Raw genomic sequence first — 18,004 nt, 5'->3', positions numbered from 1 at the left:
CTGTATATACCAAACATGGTGTTACATTAACTGTTCTGACTGTAAATCTTAATTTTAGTTCTTGTCTGCTCTGTCCTACTAGTGTTCAACACAGGGGTCCTGGGGAAAATAGTGTGGGAACTCCCACCCAAGATCCACTCCCCCACCAAAAAAAAAATGATACGCTCATATGCATAATTACTAAACCGCATGTTTTTTTTTTTTTTTCGATCCACTGAACCTTAGTAATCCTTTATGTTACTGGCCGCTTCCCCGCACACTACCCGATGAATCTATACACAGGAAGCGGCCAGTAACATAAAGGATTTGCCTGCCCCTGACAGTGACTCGAGCTGGGCATCGCCGCTTAGTGAAGGATTGGCTTGGGCGGCTCGGCTGCTCTTGGCTGCTCTAGTCCTGCAAAGGGAACTGAGTTCCTGCTGTGAAAAAAGTGCAGGAACTCCTTTCCCACGCGTTCCCGCAGGACTTGAGCCCTGGTTCAACATCAGAAACAAATTATTTCCTATATCACATATCACCTGTTTGTGCAAAAAAAAATATATAGAAGTATCAATAGATGTGTAAGTCTTAGTGCCCAACAAGATGGTAAAACAAGAGCAAAACCGAAAGAATGAGACAGGTGTACTGTGAAATAGTAGCGAGATTCATAAATTCTTGTGTCTGCTGCTCAAACATAGCAAGCACAACTCTAAAACATGATCTTTACAACTTCTTATAGAGGATGGATATTGTTTTCCCATATATTTTCTGTAGGTAGATAATGATCAGGAGTAAAAAACAATATTTTAGGTAAATATATAAAATTGCATATAAATATACCAAATGTACCCCCTCTAGCATTCAGGTGGCGAGTGTGTCTTGGACTCCAAGGTTTCAGATAGCTAGGTTACTGCTATGCTTAGAATACAGCCTTGAATATCAGGAATTAAAACTATACAAAAAAGCTCAATGCAGATTTGGTGCTGTCTACATTTTCAGTGTACAAAAGAAGTCAGCGTGTGCAGAGGTGGTATTGGGCTTTTTATCAGACAGCCTAGCATTTGCAGCACAAACTAAAGCATTTCACACTGAAAATATTTTTTAGTAAAATAAGGATCCTGAATAATAAACATAATTATAGCAAAATGTGATTTATAAATGTGCAAACTTAAAATAAAAATTGTAAAATTAACAAAAAAAAAAAAAAAATTCCCTTTAAATGACCATTTGGTTTAAGTGAAAAAACCTTCCCAGGTCTTTGCATAACTGCTGAAATTAGCTGCCCATATTTGTAGGTGTTTAACCACTTCACCTCCGTAAGATTTACACCCCTTCATGACCAGACCATTTTTTGCTATACGGCACTGGGTTACTTTGACTGACAATTGCGCAGTCATCGCTGTACCCAAAGAAAATGTATGTCTTTTTTTCCCCCATAAATAGTGCTTTCTTTTGATAGTATTTGATCACCACTGCATTTTTATTTTATTTTTTTAGCTATAAACAAAGCAACCAATTTGAAAAAAAAAAACAATATTTTTTACTTTCTGCTACTGCTATAAAACATATCCAATATTTTTTTTTAGAAAATCAAATCTCTTTATAAATTTAGGCCAATATGCATTCCGTCACATATTTTTGATAAAAAACATTCAAATAAGCATACAGTATATTGATTGGTTTGCGCTACAAACAATGGGAATTAAACTTGAATTTGTATTTATTTTTTTTAAACTAGTAATGACTTAGGCCCCTTTCACACTGGGGCGGGAGGTGCGGTAGCGGTAAAACGCTGCTATTTTTTTGCGGCGCTTTACCATCGGAATTGTGGCGGTATTCGGCCGCTAGCGGTGCGGTTTTACCCCTGCTAGTGGCCGAAAAAGGGTTAATACCACCGGCAATGCGCCTCTGCAGAGGCACATTGCCAGTAGTATAGCCGTAGCTTTCCATTGCTTTCAATGGGAAGGAGCGGTGGAGAAACTGTAAACACACCGCTCCTTTACTGTTCCAAAGATACGGCTAGCAGGAACCTCTGGGCTTTCACACTGGAGAAACAGCAGCCGCTGTTTCAGGTCGGTTTGCAGGTGCTATTTTTAGCGCAATAGCGTCTGCAAACCACCCCAGTGTGAAAGGGGTCTTACAGCGGGACTGCGATATTGTGGCGACAATTGGACACTAACTGAAACTTTGTGGGAACCAGTGACACTAATATAGTGGTCAGTGCTAAAAACACAGTATGCACTGTCACTGTACTAATGACACTGGCTGGAAAGGGGTTAACATCTAACATCTAGGGCAATGTGTGCCTAGCCAGTGTTTTGTGTACTGGTTGAGCTGCTTTTACTAAGGAAACAGAGCTCTGCCTTGTTTACATAGGCAGAGCTATTTCCTGTGTCTATTTCCAGCAATTGGCAGGTGCCAGTGGACATCCATTGGCTGACACCCACTGTTCAGCTTCTGCTGTGACAAATCACAGTAGAAGCAGCGCAGAAGTGGCGCTCGAGCACACCCCTACCTAGAAGTGTAGAATCGGGTTTACAGGTGATTCTGCCCAGCGTATCCACCCTGTAGCAGTAAATCTGTGGCATGGGCTGTCTGTAAGTGGTCAGCAATATGCTCCATTCTGCAAGTGGTTAAGCATTTTTTTTATTGTCTGCACCCTCCCTCACACAGGTTAGAGCCGGTTCACACTAGGGCGACACGACTTCCAGCGCGACTTTCAGAGGCGACTCCGACACGACTTGAACATGAACCACAGGGCGATCTGGGGCGATTTACAACACAACTTGAAGTCGTCTCCAGGACAGGAGACTTTCCAGTGGCCAATAAAACAACAATCAGCTCTGGGAGAGGGAGGGGGAGGGAGGGGTGCAGGAGATGTTTCCCTGAGAAATGTATGTTATCTTCCTGGAAAGTAGCTTCAGATAAGACAGTGATCCGACTTCTGAGGCGACTTCCATTGAAATCAATGGGTACAAATCGCCTACAAGTCGGATTGAAGTAGTACAGGAACCTTTTCTGTAGTCGGATCACCTTGAGTCGTGTGTATTAACACCGCTCTCATTCACTTCCATTGTTTTTCTCTACAGCGCGACTTGGGACGACTTGAGGCGACATGAAGTCGGATCGCAAGTCGCCCCAGTGTGAACCGGCTCTTAGGGCGGAGTGTTCATTTTGTGTTTGTGCAAGGTTTTGTGACTGTCATTTCATTTTTATACAAACAAAATCAAACACATCTTTGATTGTTGATCTTAAAAGCTAGTTGATAAAAATTATGTTTTTTTTTTTAGAAACCCTGATTACAGTTCTAGCATGTCTTAATAGTATTGATATGCTAACGTGGAAAATGTTCTCCTTATAATGAATGTCTACCTAGCTTAGTGAATTAGGTAAAGTTGTGCTCACTTCATTAGTCCAGCCAAGCAAAAATGCTGGTGTTGCATGTGATTTAAGGTAAACATAGCTTGACCAAATATAGTTAAGCGAACACTCACTTTAAGTGTCATTTAACCTATTATAAGATATTCTGAATAGCTAATCTTTCAATGGTAGCAATAGTGTTCAGCCCACATGAAATAAATTGATAAATACCCTTTTTTCTGTTAGAAAGTCTGATCATGTGATATACTGCATTTGCTCTACACTGCATAGGGCAGAGAGATGCAGGAGGTTGAACCTGTGTTCATGTGTAAAAAAAAACAAAAAAAAACACAGCAGTAGGATGGAGTGCAGGTGTCTGTGGTCCCCCTCTGCCCACCACTCTTTTACCCTATCTGTTGTTTTCTCCACACAACCACCAGGCCTCTCCACTGTGCACTTTTCCAGCTGAATCCAAGAGCATGGGCTTTTACCCAGAGGCATTAGCAGAGATGTGGCTGCTATGGGGGATGCCGGGTTTGGCATCCAGATTCAACAACAAACTGAACAGGTTTGTTTTCCAGACCAGGGATCCTCAGACATTTGAAGTAGATTCCCTGGTTACCCTTTGGATCAGTTTTCTCTGATCTATGCCCTTCTTCCACTTCAGATTATTTCTTGCTTGTTGCACAGGATACTGATGGAGGGCATTCTGGTAATTTTGATTGTACATGCTTGGCCAAGAAGAATGTGGTATGCGAACATCATAAAACTCTTGCTAGAGGAGCTGTGGGGTCTTCCAGGTCGGCCAGATTTGCTGCCACAGGCTCTATTCCATGTTTTATCTTTAACCCAAAAGAGCTGTCCTGATGTTGTCAGAGGAGACTGCATAGAAGAGGATCTTAGCAGGACAATGCTGGATCTGCTGAGTCAGTGAGTATCTGAACCATGAACAACTAGAGATGGGAAGGCCTAGAAATATACTATATCTATGACATGAAAGTCAAACTACATAACATAACAACATTGATGAAAGATTTCTGAGACCTTACATAAAGTCTTAAATTGCTGCAAGTTCTTTTAGCTAAAGACAAGCAAATCCTGGAATACAATCCAAGTAACACTGTACTTCTCAATGCAGTGTCAGACAAGAGAAATATGCATTTCTGCCATTAGGGGGCACTGCAGAGGAAAGTTTTGTTTGCTTGTGGGCTCCATCTTGTACCTCCTACAGTTGGGTGAATATTGAGATACAGTAGATGATAGTTTCTGTCCTCTCAGACCTTGATTGACAGGTAAGAGCATATCTTTACAACCTTTAAATGATCCTATTAATATTCTCCAACATCACAGTATAATGTTTATCTATAGTCTGGTCAGAATTTTTTTTTTCCATTTCATTCTCTCAGTAAAATGGTGAGACTAACATCTAGAGTTTGGAAACATTTCTACAGTGCAATTTCTGCTGAAGCTTCAATTTGCAGATATTGAGACAAGAAATATTATTTTCCAAATGCTACGAGGATGAAAAAATGCATACTTTAGCGCATGCCAGAGTTGCCCTAGAGACATTACAGAATACTTCATGGAATGAAACGATGAGGACCATAATGAAAGTGCAAGTCCCTCTACAGTTCTCATTCCAGAACACTCTTTCTGCTGCTTCTGGATTATCACAAGTGTTTCTTAACCACTTCAACACTGGGCACTTTCGCCCCCTTCCTTCCCAGGCCAATTTTCAGCTTTCAGCGCTTTCACACTTTTAATGACAATTGCACGGTCATGCAACACTGTACCCAAATGAAGTTTTTAGCATTTTGTTCAGTATTTATTCACGACTCCTTTTTTTTGTGATATAAGCTAAAAAAAAGAGCGGAAATTTTGAAAATAAACAATTTTCTACTTTCTATTTTAAAAGAAATCCAATAAAATCTAATTTTGGCATAAATTTAAGCCAAAATGTATTCTGCTACATGTCTTTTGTAAAAAAAAATCCTGTTAAATGTATAGTAATTGGTTTGTGCGATCACAGACAGATGTAAGCAGATGATGATGTACAGATGTGCGTAGATGATCACGGGCATATGTATGCACATAAACATTGGGACATATGATTTTACTGGGACATATGTGGGGGACAGGTGTTTTAACTACGTGGGGGACATGTGTGGGGACAATATTTTGGTGACGTGTGTGTTTACACTGTGTGGGGACACTGGGCTGGTGATCAGTGTGTAAAAAACTGTAAAAAAACAGCTCATACACACTGATCACTGGCTGGCTGCAGTGATCAGCTCTCCTTTCCTCACTTACAACTTCCGTGTGAGGAGAGGAGAGCCGATCACCTAGAAACTGGCTCTCTATTTACATCACATGACGGCGTTGATTGGACATGCGTCATGAGATCAGGAAGGCTAATTACAGAGCCTTCCTGTCGATCAGAGATGCACCGTGTCCGGGTGACACGAACGCATCGGGATCGCGCTGCTGCACAGGCACGACCCCCCTCCTTCTGAGGGACTTTCCGGACGTCCACTCAGAAGGAGGAAGCACCAACCTGGCCGTATATGTGCAGTGGCCGGGTGGGAGGTAGTTAACCAGCAGCATCTTCAAGTAAGAAAGTGTTGCGTCACAAATATACACAATAACTACACTTATAGATTAAAATGACACCTGAAAATCAGGAGAACATTGATCAAGCTCTTACAAAAGCAATATATGCTTCTGGATCAGCATTGTCAAGAACTGAAAATGCATATTGACAGGAAGCTTGTAAATTATTACAAGGGAAAGTGGGATGGTTCCCATGTACAGTTGAAATGTTCTTAACCTATACAGTCCTTGTTATTCCATTTGTAATAGAAAATACATTACCAGGCACTTTTTGGTATTGAACTAGGCACTTTTACTCCTTCCTGCCCAGGCCAATTTTCAGCTTTCAGTGCTGTCACTTTTTAAATGACAATTGCACAGTAATGCAGCACTGTACCCAAATTTTTTTTATCATTTTGCTCCCACAAATAGAGATTTCTTTTGGTTGTATTTAATCACCTCTGTTTTTTGTTTTTTTTTGATAAACGACTGAACATTTTAAAAAAAAAGTCTTTCTTTGTTTTTGTTATAAAATTTGGTAATTAAGTATGTTTACTCCTTCACTGATGGGCACTTATAAGCTGCACTGATGGGCACTAATAAGGCGGCACAGATGAGGTGGCACTGATGGGCACTGACGATGGGCACTGATAGGTGGCACTGATAGGTGGCACTGATATGCGGCACTGATGGGCATTGATAGGTGGCACTAATGGACACTCATAGGTGGCACTGATAGGTGACACTGATGGGCATTGAAAGGCTGCACTGATGGGTACTTATGGGTAGTACTGATAGATGACACTGATGGGCACTGATAGGCGCCACTGATGGGCACTTGGCACTGATGGCTGGCACTAATCAAATTTCACTGATATGCTTCACTGGTGGCACTGGCAGGCATTTTTCATTGGCACTGATTGGCAGCTGCCTGGGCACTGATTGGCAGCTGCCTGGGCACTGGTTGGCATATTCCTGGTGGTCTAGGGTGGCATACCTGGTTGTCCAGTGTGGTGGCCATCCCTGGGGATCCATGCGGCATCCTGGTGGTCTTGGGCGGGCATCCGAGGGGGGGCTGCGCTGGTAATTCTGGTAATTTTGATTGTACATGCTTGGCCAAGAAGAATGTGGTATGCGAACATCATAAAACTCTTGCTAGAGGAGCTGTGGGGTCTTCCAGGTCGGCCAGATTTGCTGCCACAGGCTCTATTCCATGTTTTATCTTTGACCCAAAAGAGCTGTCCTGATGTTGTCAGAGGAGACTGCATAGAAGAGGATCTTAGCAGGACAATGCTGGATCTGCTGAGTCAGTGAGTATCTGAACCATGAACAACTAGAGATGGGAAGGCCTAGAAATATACTATATCTATGACATGAAAGTCAAACTACATAACATAACAACATTGATGAAAGATTTCTGAGACCTTACATAAAGTCTTAAATTGCTGCAAGTTCTTTTAGCTAAAGACAAGCAAATCCTGGAATACAATCCAAGTAACACTGTACTTCTCAATGCAGTGTCAGACAAGAGAAATATGCATTTCTGCCATTAGGGGGCACTGCAAAGGAAAGTTTTGTTTGCTTGTGGGCTCCATCTTGTACCTCCTACAGTTGGGTGAATATTGAGATACAGTAGATGATAGTTTCTGTCCTCTCAGACCTTGATTGACAGGTAAGAGCATATCTTTACAACCTTTAAATGATCCTATTAATATTCTCCAACATCACAGTATAATGTTTATCTATAGTCTGGTCAGAATTTTTTTTTTCCATTTCATTCTCTCAGTAAAATGGTGAGACTAACATCTAGAGTTTGGAAACATTTCTACAGTGCAATTTCTGCTGAAGCTTCAATTTGCAGATATTGAGACAAGAAATATTATTTTCCAAATGCTACGAGGATGAAAAAATGCATACTTTAGCGCATGCCAGAGTTGCCCTAGAGACATTACAGAATACTTCATGGAATGAAACGATGAGGACCATAATGAAAGTGCAAGTCCCTCTACAGTTCTCATTCCAGAACACTCGTTCTGCTGCTTCTGGATTATCACAAGTGTTTCTTAACCACTTCAACACTGGGCACTTTCGCCCCCTTCCTTCCCAGGCCAATTTTCAGCTTTCAGCGCTTTCACACTTTTAATGACAATTGCACGGTCATGCAACACTGTACCCAAATGAAGTTTTTAGCATTTTGTTCAGTATTTATTCACGACTCCTTTTTTTTGTGATATAAGCTAAAAAAAAGAGCGGAAATTTTGAAAATAAACAATTTTCTACTTTCTATTTTAAAAGAAATCCAATAAAATCTAATTTTGGCATAAATTTAAGCCAAAATGTATTCTGCTACATGTCTTTTGTAAAAAAAAATCCTGTTAAGTGTATAGTAATTGGTTTGTGCGATCACAGACAGATGTAAGCAGATGATGATGTACAGATGTGCGTAGATGATCACGGGCATATGTATGCACATAAACATTGGGACATATGATTTTACTGGGACATATGTGGGGGACAGGTGTTTTAACTACGTGGGGGACATGTGTGGGGACTTGTGTGTGGGGACAATATTTTGGTGACGTGTGTGTTTACACTGTGTGGGGACACTGGGCTGGTGATCAGTGTGTAAAAAACTGTAAAAAAAAACAGCTCATACACACTGATCACTGGCTGGCTGCAGTGATCAGCTCTCCTTTCCTCACTTACAACTTCCGTGTGAGGAGAGCCGATCACCTAGAAACTGGCTCTCTATTTACATCACATGACGGCGTTGATTGGACATGCGTCATGAGATCAGGAAGGCTAATTACAGAGCCTTCCTGTCGATCAGAGATGCACCGTGTCCGGGTGACACGAACGCATCGGGATCGCGCTGCTGCACAGGCACGACCCCCCTCCTTCTGAGGGACTTTCCGGACGTCCACTCAGAAGGAGGAAGCACCAACCTGGCCGTATATATGTGCAGTGGCCGGGTGGGAGGTAGTTAACCAGCAGCATCTTCAAGTAAGAAAGTGTTGCGTCACAAATATACACAATAACTACACTTATAGATTAAAATGACACCTGAAAATCAGGAGAACATTGATCAAGCTCTTACAAAAGCAATATATGCTTCTGGATCAGCATTGTCAAGAACTGAAAATGCATATTGACAGGAAGCTTGTAAATTATTACGAGGGAAAGTGGGATGGTTCCCATGTACAGTTGAAATGTTCTTAACCTATACAGTCCTTGTTATTCCATTTGTAATAGAAAATACATTACCAGGCACTTTTTGGTATTGAACTAGGCACTTTTACTCCTTCCTGCCCAGGCCAATTTTCAGCTTTCAGTGCTGTCACTTTTTAAATGACAATTGCACAGTAATGCAGCACTGTACCCAAACAATTTTTTTATCATTTTGCTCCCACAAATAGAGATTTCTTTTGGTTGTATTTAATCACCTCTGTTTTTTTTTTTTTTTTTTGATAAACGACTGAACATTTAAAAAAAAAAAGTCTTTCTTTGTTTTTGTTATAAAATTTGGTAATTAAGTACGTTTACTCCTTCACTGATGGGCACTTATAAGCTGCACTGATGGGCACTAATAAGGCGGCACAGATGAGGTGGCACTGATGAGGTGGCAATGATGGGCACTGACGATGGGCACTGATAGGCGGCACTGATAGGTGGCACTGATATGCGGCACTGATGGGCATTGATAGGTGGCACTAATGGACACTCATAGGTGGCACTGATAGGTGACACTGATGGGCATTAAAAGGCTGCACTGATGGGTACTTATGGGTAGTACTGATAGATGACACTGATGGGCACTGATAGGCGCCACTGATGGGCACTTGGCACTGATGGCTGGCACTAATCAAATTTCACTGATATGCTTCACTGGTGGCACTGGCAGGCATTTTTCATTGACACTGATTGGCAGCTGCCTGGGCACTGATTGGCAGCTGCCTGGGCACTGGTTGGCATATTCCTGGTGGTCTAGGGTGGCATACCTGGTTGTCCAGTGTGGTGGCCATCCCTGGGGATCCATGCGGCATCCTGGTGATCTTGAGCGGGCATCCGAGGGGGGACTGCGCTGATAAACAATCAGCACAGACCCCCCTGTCAGGAGAGCAGCCGATCGGCGCTCCTTTACTCGCGTCTGTCAGACGCGAGTGAGAAAAAACAGATGAACGGTTCTTCCTGTTTACATCGTGGTCAGCCATGATTGAACATGGCTGATCGCGTGGTAGAGTCCCTGTCAGACACTCTTTACCTAGATTGGAGTTGTGGTGTGTCACTGACACGCCGCAACAACGATCACCGCAATGTGCGCCCCCCACGGCCAGTCAGGATAACTTAGCCCGCGGGAAGTGGTTTAAAAGCAAGTTTTTCTTAAGCTGTACTTCTATTTTAACCACTTTAAGACCGGGCATATGCTGTTTAGAAGTTAAAATCATTTTTTTTGGGCTAGAAAATTACTTAGAACCTCCAAACATTATATATATATATATATATATATATATATATATATATATATATATTTTCTAACATCCTAGAGAATAAAATGGCTGTCATTGCAATACTTTCTGTCACACCGTATTTGCGCAGCGGTCTTACAAGCGTACTTGTTTTGGAAAAAATACACTTTTTTGAATTAAAAAATAAGACAACAGTAAAGTTAGCCCAAATTGTTTTTATATTGTGAAAGATGATGTTATGCCGAGTAACCTTATACCCAACATGTTACGCTTCAAAATTGCGCCCTCTCTTGGAATGGCGACAAATTTTATCCTTAAAACCTCCATATGCAACGTTTAAATTCTATAGATTGCATGTTTTGAGTTACAGAGGATATCTAGAATTATTTCTCTCGCCCTAACGATTGTGGTGATACCTCACATGTGTTGTTTGAACATGTGGACACTACTCATGTATGCGTTCACTTCTGCATGTGAGCTATTTGTTTTATTTTTTTACACTGTTCTTTAAAAAAATAATAATAATAATTGTGTCACTTTTATTCCTATTACAAAAAAATGTAAACATCCCTTGTAATGTAAAAAAGGCACGACAGGACCTCTTAAATATGAGATATGGAGTCAAAAAGACTTTAGATCTTATATTTACACTAAAATGCAATAAAAAATTAAAATAAAATAAATGTTGTTTAAAATAAAGAAGTCCCTTTAAGAGCTATGAGCGGAAGCGATGTTTTGACGTTGCTTCTGCCCTGCAATGGTATGGAGTCGGGTGGGGGCCATCTTCCCCTCACTCAAGCCCTCTCCCACCCCTCTGATAAAAGTGATCTTGCGGGGAATCTGCCGCTGAGACCACTTTTATCTGAAAGCGGACCGCCCGCTAAAGTAGAGGATACCGGGGATATGGCAGCTAGCTGCTGCCATAACAATGATATTCCTCTTCAAAGTGCGATCTGTAAGGGTTAAGCATAATAAGTTTTATATACACTACATTTTACCTTCCCATTGTAACAAAATGACTTTCAGTTTTTAAAACTGCTCCACACTGATTTTTAATTTTTTCAGAAAATGTAAATTTTCCAGAAAAAACAGGAAATAAATGGAAAAAAGGGACAGAGAGCATGGCTTATTGGTATGAGCAGCCTTCATCACATATGTGATGTTGTATTATTATAGTTTTACCAATTGTTGTTTTTGTTTTATATATGCCTGAAGGATAAGAAATCTTAATACAATCATGTATTGGTTTAAGACGTGTTTATTTTTTCTTTGTATTAGAAAAAAATGATAAAATACAATTTAAAGTGCAGACAATCAAACAGTGTGCTAAATCAGGATCTTGTACATCCTACGCTATAAATAAAGGTCCATAAATTACCTCCAGAATCACCAAAAATACTTCTATTAAATATTGCCTGGTTAGAGCATTTACCAATGTCACATTGAACATAGTTCTATACACGTGAAACCACATCACCGCTTGTGGGTTTCTTTCAAAGTGTCTTTTAGTGAAAACATTTCTTATCCTAAATAATTCACAGACTAATTTTAGCATTATCTCATATGGGTCACTTTTTTGTAGTAGATGTTAATTTGGATCCTGTCTGGATTTGCATGTGACTTAATAATAATAATAATGTGACCCTTCAGGTCTGGAATGGATTTTAAGGGGAACTCCACCCCAATTTTTTTTTTATGGCGTGGAGTTGCCCCCAAAAATCCATACCAGACCCTTTATCCGAGCACGCAACCTGGCAGGCCACAGGAAAAGAGGGGGGGATGAGAGAGTGCCCCCCCTGAACCGTACCAGGCCACGTGCCCTCAACATGGGGAGGATGCTTTGGGGGTCTGTGACCCCTTAAAGCACCATGTTAATGGGGACAAGGGCCTCATCCCCACAACCCTTGCGCGGTGGTTGTGGTGGTCTGCGGGCAGGGGGCTTATCGGAATTTGGAAGACCCCTTTAACAAAGGGGACCCCCAGATCCTGCCCCCCTATGTGAATTGGTAATGGGTTACATTGTACCCCTACCATTTCACTAAGAAAGTGTAGCAAATGTAAAAAAAACAACACAGACACCGTTGGGAAAGTCCTTTATTAAAAATAAAAAAAAGATTCCAGCGGTGGTAAGCCACTCTCGGCTCCGCTCCAACGCTGTCGGTATCCTGCGATGGGTGGGTGATCTCCTCTCCGGGGTCTAGTGATGAGAAGATCTCCTCTTCATCCAGGTCCAGGATCCAGCGATGAGATGTTCGCAGCGCAGCGCATCACCTGTCTCCACCGGAGACACTCCGGGAATGATGCGGCGGGAGCCAGTGACAGCTCTTATGTAGGTGAGGGCGGGGCCACCCGTCACGTGACCCCGTCCTCCTCTGACACAAGGGAAAACCCAGGCTTTCCCAGTGACTTGCAGGTGACACTTTGTGCAGGGACAGTTCTAAGCACGGTAAAACAAGCACTACTTCACAGGCATACTATACACCCCCCCCTAGGTACGAAATTTAAAGGTATATTTCACTTTTATTGTTTCACTTTAAGCATTATTAAAATCACTGCTCCCGAAAAAAACTGCAGTTTTAAAAAATAATTGTATTGATACATGTCCCCTGGGGCAGGACCCGGGTCCCCAAATACTTTTTAGGACAATAACTTGCATATTAGCCTTTACAATTAGACTTCAATGGGGTTCTAAAGTTCACAAAAACTTTTAGTCTGTTCGCAGGTTCTAATGCGAACCGAATGGGGGGGTGTTCGGCTCATCCCTATTTACCATTTTCTCCGAATGAAAGTAAAAGAAAAAACCCAAAATTGGGTTGTCACCAGAATAGTAATAGTGTTATTCAAGGCAGACACTAGTTCTGGTGACATTGCTGACAAACAACCAAGGGTTCCCTCACTTTGGAGGTGTTTCCTCCCACTTCTCATTTTAGCTATGTCACAGGGAGTAAAGGCAAAACCCCCCGATGGTACACAGATTGAAGAAAAAATTGACAGGCGTTATAACCCTCCCTTACTCTATCCAAAATGAAAAAAAAAAATTGTCTTTAGTTCTATTTCAACTATTTACTTTGTGTAATCCCTTTTCAACCTGCAATTAAAAATGGAAAAACTCCAGTTGTTCAAGAACATGCACCCCATACTTTGATTAGATAGTAGTAAAGAAGACGTGGCATAGTGAGTAAGTCATTAATCTGTTCACTCATGTGCATACAGCATAGCCTGATTGGCATTTAAATTACCAGGGCTGTTTTCAAGATGAATCCATGCACCTACACTATATGGATTAAAAAATACTTACAAATGTAATTTTTAATGTGAAAATGCAATAATTGCCGTTGTTATACAGTATATGCTTAGTTAGAGTCCAACTTTAACAAAACTTAATCTAAGTAAATAAGTCAAATATTAATAGATATATGATTTTTTTTATAGAGGAATGCTCATTATTGCATTAAAGGCAAAGACAATGACATTCCACAGACTAACAATTAAAGTCCATGCTAAACCACAGTTGAAAATGTTGGGGCCTCTTCCCCACCTCCAGTGCATCAAAAAGTAGGTGCAGGTAATATGGAGGGGAAGTTATGGTTCTGGCTGGATGCCCTCTTTATAATAAGGGATAGGCCAGATATCTGTCCTCTTCCATGGGATTGAGTACAGGAGTACCTTAGTATCCCTTACCCATTCCCACAAAAAAATATAAAATACAAGAAAGTAAACATATACACCATGAAAAAGTCTTTACAATAAAAGTCAAACTTGCTTTTAAAATATATTTTATTGACATCCCCAGAAATAAAGATTTCAGCAAGATTGTCCAGGATTTCTAGTTGTCAGTGTGGCAGCTAGGAATATGTTGTTTAGCATCAGGAATGCAGCTTGTACAGATCATCAGGCAACAGGTCATCGTGAGCGATGCTGCTTTACATGCTGGCTTTACATTGCTGTGGATTATATCACTAGTTGACATAAATGATGTGGAATTACTTAATTTCTAACATTTATTTTAAAGCAGGAAAATATATGTTTGTGTTTTATTGTAATTAAAAGGCTTTTTTGTACTCTGTGGCCCAGATTCTCGTAGGGCGGCGTAAATGTAAGCGGGCGTAGCGTATCGTATTTACGCTACGCCGCCGCAACTTAGAGAGGCAAGTGCTGTATTCACAAAGCACTTGCGTCTAAAGTTAAGGCGACGTAGCATAAATGTGCCGGCTTAAGCGCGCCTAAATCAAATGAGGAACAGGGGGGCGTGTGTTATGTAAACTAATCATAACCCCCACGTAAATGACGCTTTTTTCGAACGGCGCATGCTCAGTATCACGTCAAATTTTCAAATTAAATTACGCCCGCTCAATGCCTAGTCGACGTGAACGTAACTTACGTCCAGCCCTATTCACGGACGACTTACACAAACAACGTAAAATACGACGCTGTTCGCACGTTTCCGACGTCCATACCTAACATGACTTACCCCTGCTTTATGAGGGGTAACTTTACGCCGGCATATGTCAGAATCAGCCGCATAGATACGATGGCTCTCATTTGGACTTACGACGGCGTACATGGCGATACGCCGTCGTAAGTCCTTTGAGAATCTGGGCCTGTGTGTTTATTTACTTTTAACTCTTTGTGGGAATGCGTAATGCGTACTCCTGTGTTCCTCCTAAATTATAAATGGGGGGCTTCCAGATTCTACCACAACAACAAGCAAACAGACAAAGGACTGCAAACTAGTGTGCAAAGTAGGGTTGTCCAGATACCGATACCAGTATCGGTATCGGGACCGATACCGAGTATTTGCGGGAGTACTCGTACTCGCGCAAATACCCCCGATACCTAAATAGAATACTTCCCCCCCCTTCCCCCCCCCCCCCGCCGAATCGTGCCGCCGCATCGAGGGACATGGCTAGAGGGACATTGCTGCATATGTGAGGGACATGGCTAGAGGGACATTGCTGCATATGTGAGGGACATTGCTGCATATGTGAGGGACATGGCTAGAGGGACATTGCTGCATATGTGAGTGACATGGCTAGAGGGACATTGCTGCATATGTGAGGGACATGGCTAGAGGGACATGGCTGCATATGTGAGGGACATGGCTAGAGGGACATGGCTGCATATGTGAGGGACATGGCTAGAGGGACATGGCTGCATATGTGGGGGACATGGCTGCATTTGGGGACACATTTAAAAAAAGTATCGGTATTCGGTATCGGCGACTACTTGAAAAAAAGTATCGGTACTTGTACTCGGTCCTAAAAAAGTGGTATCGGGACAACCCTAGTGCAAAGTATATCAAAATAATTGTTGAAAACGAGAAACTGATACAGGTGGAAGCGAAAGGGAGTCTCTAGCAAAGATCATAGAACAACTTTGAAATAAAATCTAGTTTAGACTAAACCTGAGCTCCCTTAATACCAACTTAACCACTAGACGTCTGCCCTATAGCTGAATGATGGCTGCAGCATGGACCTGAATTTCTGGGAAGCCGTCAATAGACATCCTCCCCTTTGAACGCCCCCTGCAGGGTGCGAGCAGCGCGCGCTGTGATCACTGAGTCACTGAGACTCGAGTGATCACAGATCCAAGTAAGGGGACGGTCCCAGTCCCTTATCACGTGATCAGCTGTCAGCCAATGACAGCTGATCACGTGATGTAAACAAAGCTTGGTAATATTTTTTTTCTCCTCATGCTGACAGCATGAGGAGAAAAAAAAGCTGATCACGGCTTTTGTTTAAGGGACATCAGTCCCCAGTGGAAGAGGCACATCCGCCTCATCAGTGCCCACCAGTACCGTCTGCCAGTGCCCCCTGCCAGTGTCCACCAGTGCAATAAAGTGCCACCTATCAATGCCCACGATTGCCACCTATCAATGCCCACCAGTGGTGCCAATCCTTGCCTCATCAGTTCCATCTAGCAGTGCTGCCTATCAGACTCAACTACCAGTGCTGATCAGTGCCCATCACTGCCTCCTATCAGTTCCCATCACTGCCACCTATCAGTGCCAAATATTAGTGCCAATTCTCAGTGCCCACCAGTGCCATCTATCAATGCCCTTCAGTGCCACCTCTCAGTGCCCACCAATGCCACCTATCAGTGCCCACCAGTTCCGCCTTTCAGTGCCCACCAGTGCCGCCTTTCAGTGCAGCCTATTAGTGCCCATCAGTGCAGCCTCATCAGCATATATCAATGAAGGAGAAAAATTACCCATTTGCAAACTTTTATATTATATATATATATTTTTTTTTAATTGGTATATTTTTACTTTTTTTAACAAAAAAATAAAAACCGCAGAGGTGATCAAATACCACCAAAAGAAAGCTATTTTTGTGGTAAAAAAAATGATAAAATTCATTTGGGTACAGTGTTGTATGACCGCACAATTGTCATTCAAAGAGTGAGAGTGCTGAAAGCTGAAAATTGGTCTAGGCAGGAAGGGAGTTTAGGTGCCGAGTAAGCAAGTGGTTAAAAAGTAATCTAAATATTCCATGCAAACACACCAATCTAAACACAGCTTTATTGTACATAAACAAAACAACAGAGAATTTAGAACCATACCACATTTCCCTGTCCATATTACTATGGTAAATGCAAATCATTTTTATACTGAAATTCAGGGAGGGTTCTTAGTGTAGAGATATTGCCAGATGTAAAAGTCCATTTTAAGACACCAACTCCTGTGGATTGGATATGGTTAATCATGCATTCATAAACTGAAATGGTCTTTAATCATACAGTCCCAAATTTGTACGTAAACGGGGGCAAAAGAAAACCCTCTATGGGTGGGACTATATAGGCACTGAACAAACATCCGCTGTATATATGTATAAAAATATAATATGTATTGGTACAAAAAGATAAAAATTAATAAGGCATACAAAACATCATGCAAATGTGTAAGATAAAGGTACAAGGAGTTCATACAGCTGAGGACACCAAACGCATTGCGATGAATCTTCTTTAGAGGTGTCAGAAATATGAGGTTACAAAAAGTTTGCCTGAAAGGTAAAAGCAGACTTAAATACATAGAAATACAGCAGTGTATATAGGAAATACATATACAGTATATATATACATGGTACCTAACTGGCCCAATTATATGGGTTGATTCAATTCATATGCCACTGTACTTAAAACCAAGATGGGGGGGTCACTGAAATGCACTGGTGTTGGTCTCCCACTTCAAGCCCACCGCAAGGCCAGATAAACCAAACCCAGGTGTTTGCACTGTCAAAGGGTCCCTCAAGAGGGCTGGAGCCGCAGGGCACCGGGATGATCTGAGGTTTGCAGGGAGACACTCAAAGGGCACGGGTCAATCTGAGAGGGTCAAGAGAAAATATTGTATAAACATATAAATGGTCTACTGGAGAAAAACATCCAGGGGGAAGTATTGGGTGGCAAGTTAGAATACTAAAGGGTCTCACATTTTAAAGGGGTGTTCCAGGCATTTTTCATGTTTATTAAAAGTCAGCAGCTACAAAAAGTGTAGCTGCTGGCTTTTAATAAACATGCACTCACCTGCTCCATGTTCCAGCAACGCGCCAGCCGGAGCTCCGCTCCTCTCCCCCCCCTCTCCGGCCGGCGTCCTCATTGTTACTGTGGGCACC

The 18,004-nt window shown here is 41.8% G+C and overlaps 1 protein-coding gene across 2 annotated transcripts in view; it reads left to right on the top strand.

The window, feature by feature from the left end:
• Nucleotides 1–18,004, top strand: part of TMEFF2 (transmembrane protein with EGF like and two follistatin like domains 2) — a 909,969-nt gene that overhangs the window by 58,786 nt on the left and 833,179 nt on the right. The gene's annotated exons all lie outside the window — the stretch shown is intronic.

Source organism: Rana temporaria, chromosome 6, assembly GCF_905171775.1.
Source record: "Rana temporaria chromosome 6, aRanTem1.1, whole genome shotgun sequence".
NCBI lineage: Eukaryota > Metazoa > Chordata > Amphibia > Anura > Ranidae > Rana > Rana temporaria.
This window is presented reverse-complemented; position numbering and strand designations above follow the sequence as displayed.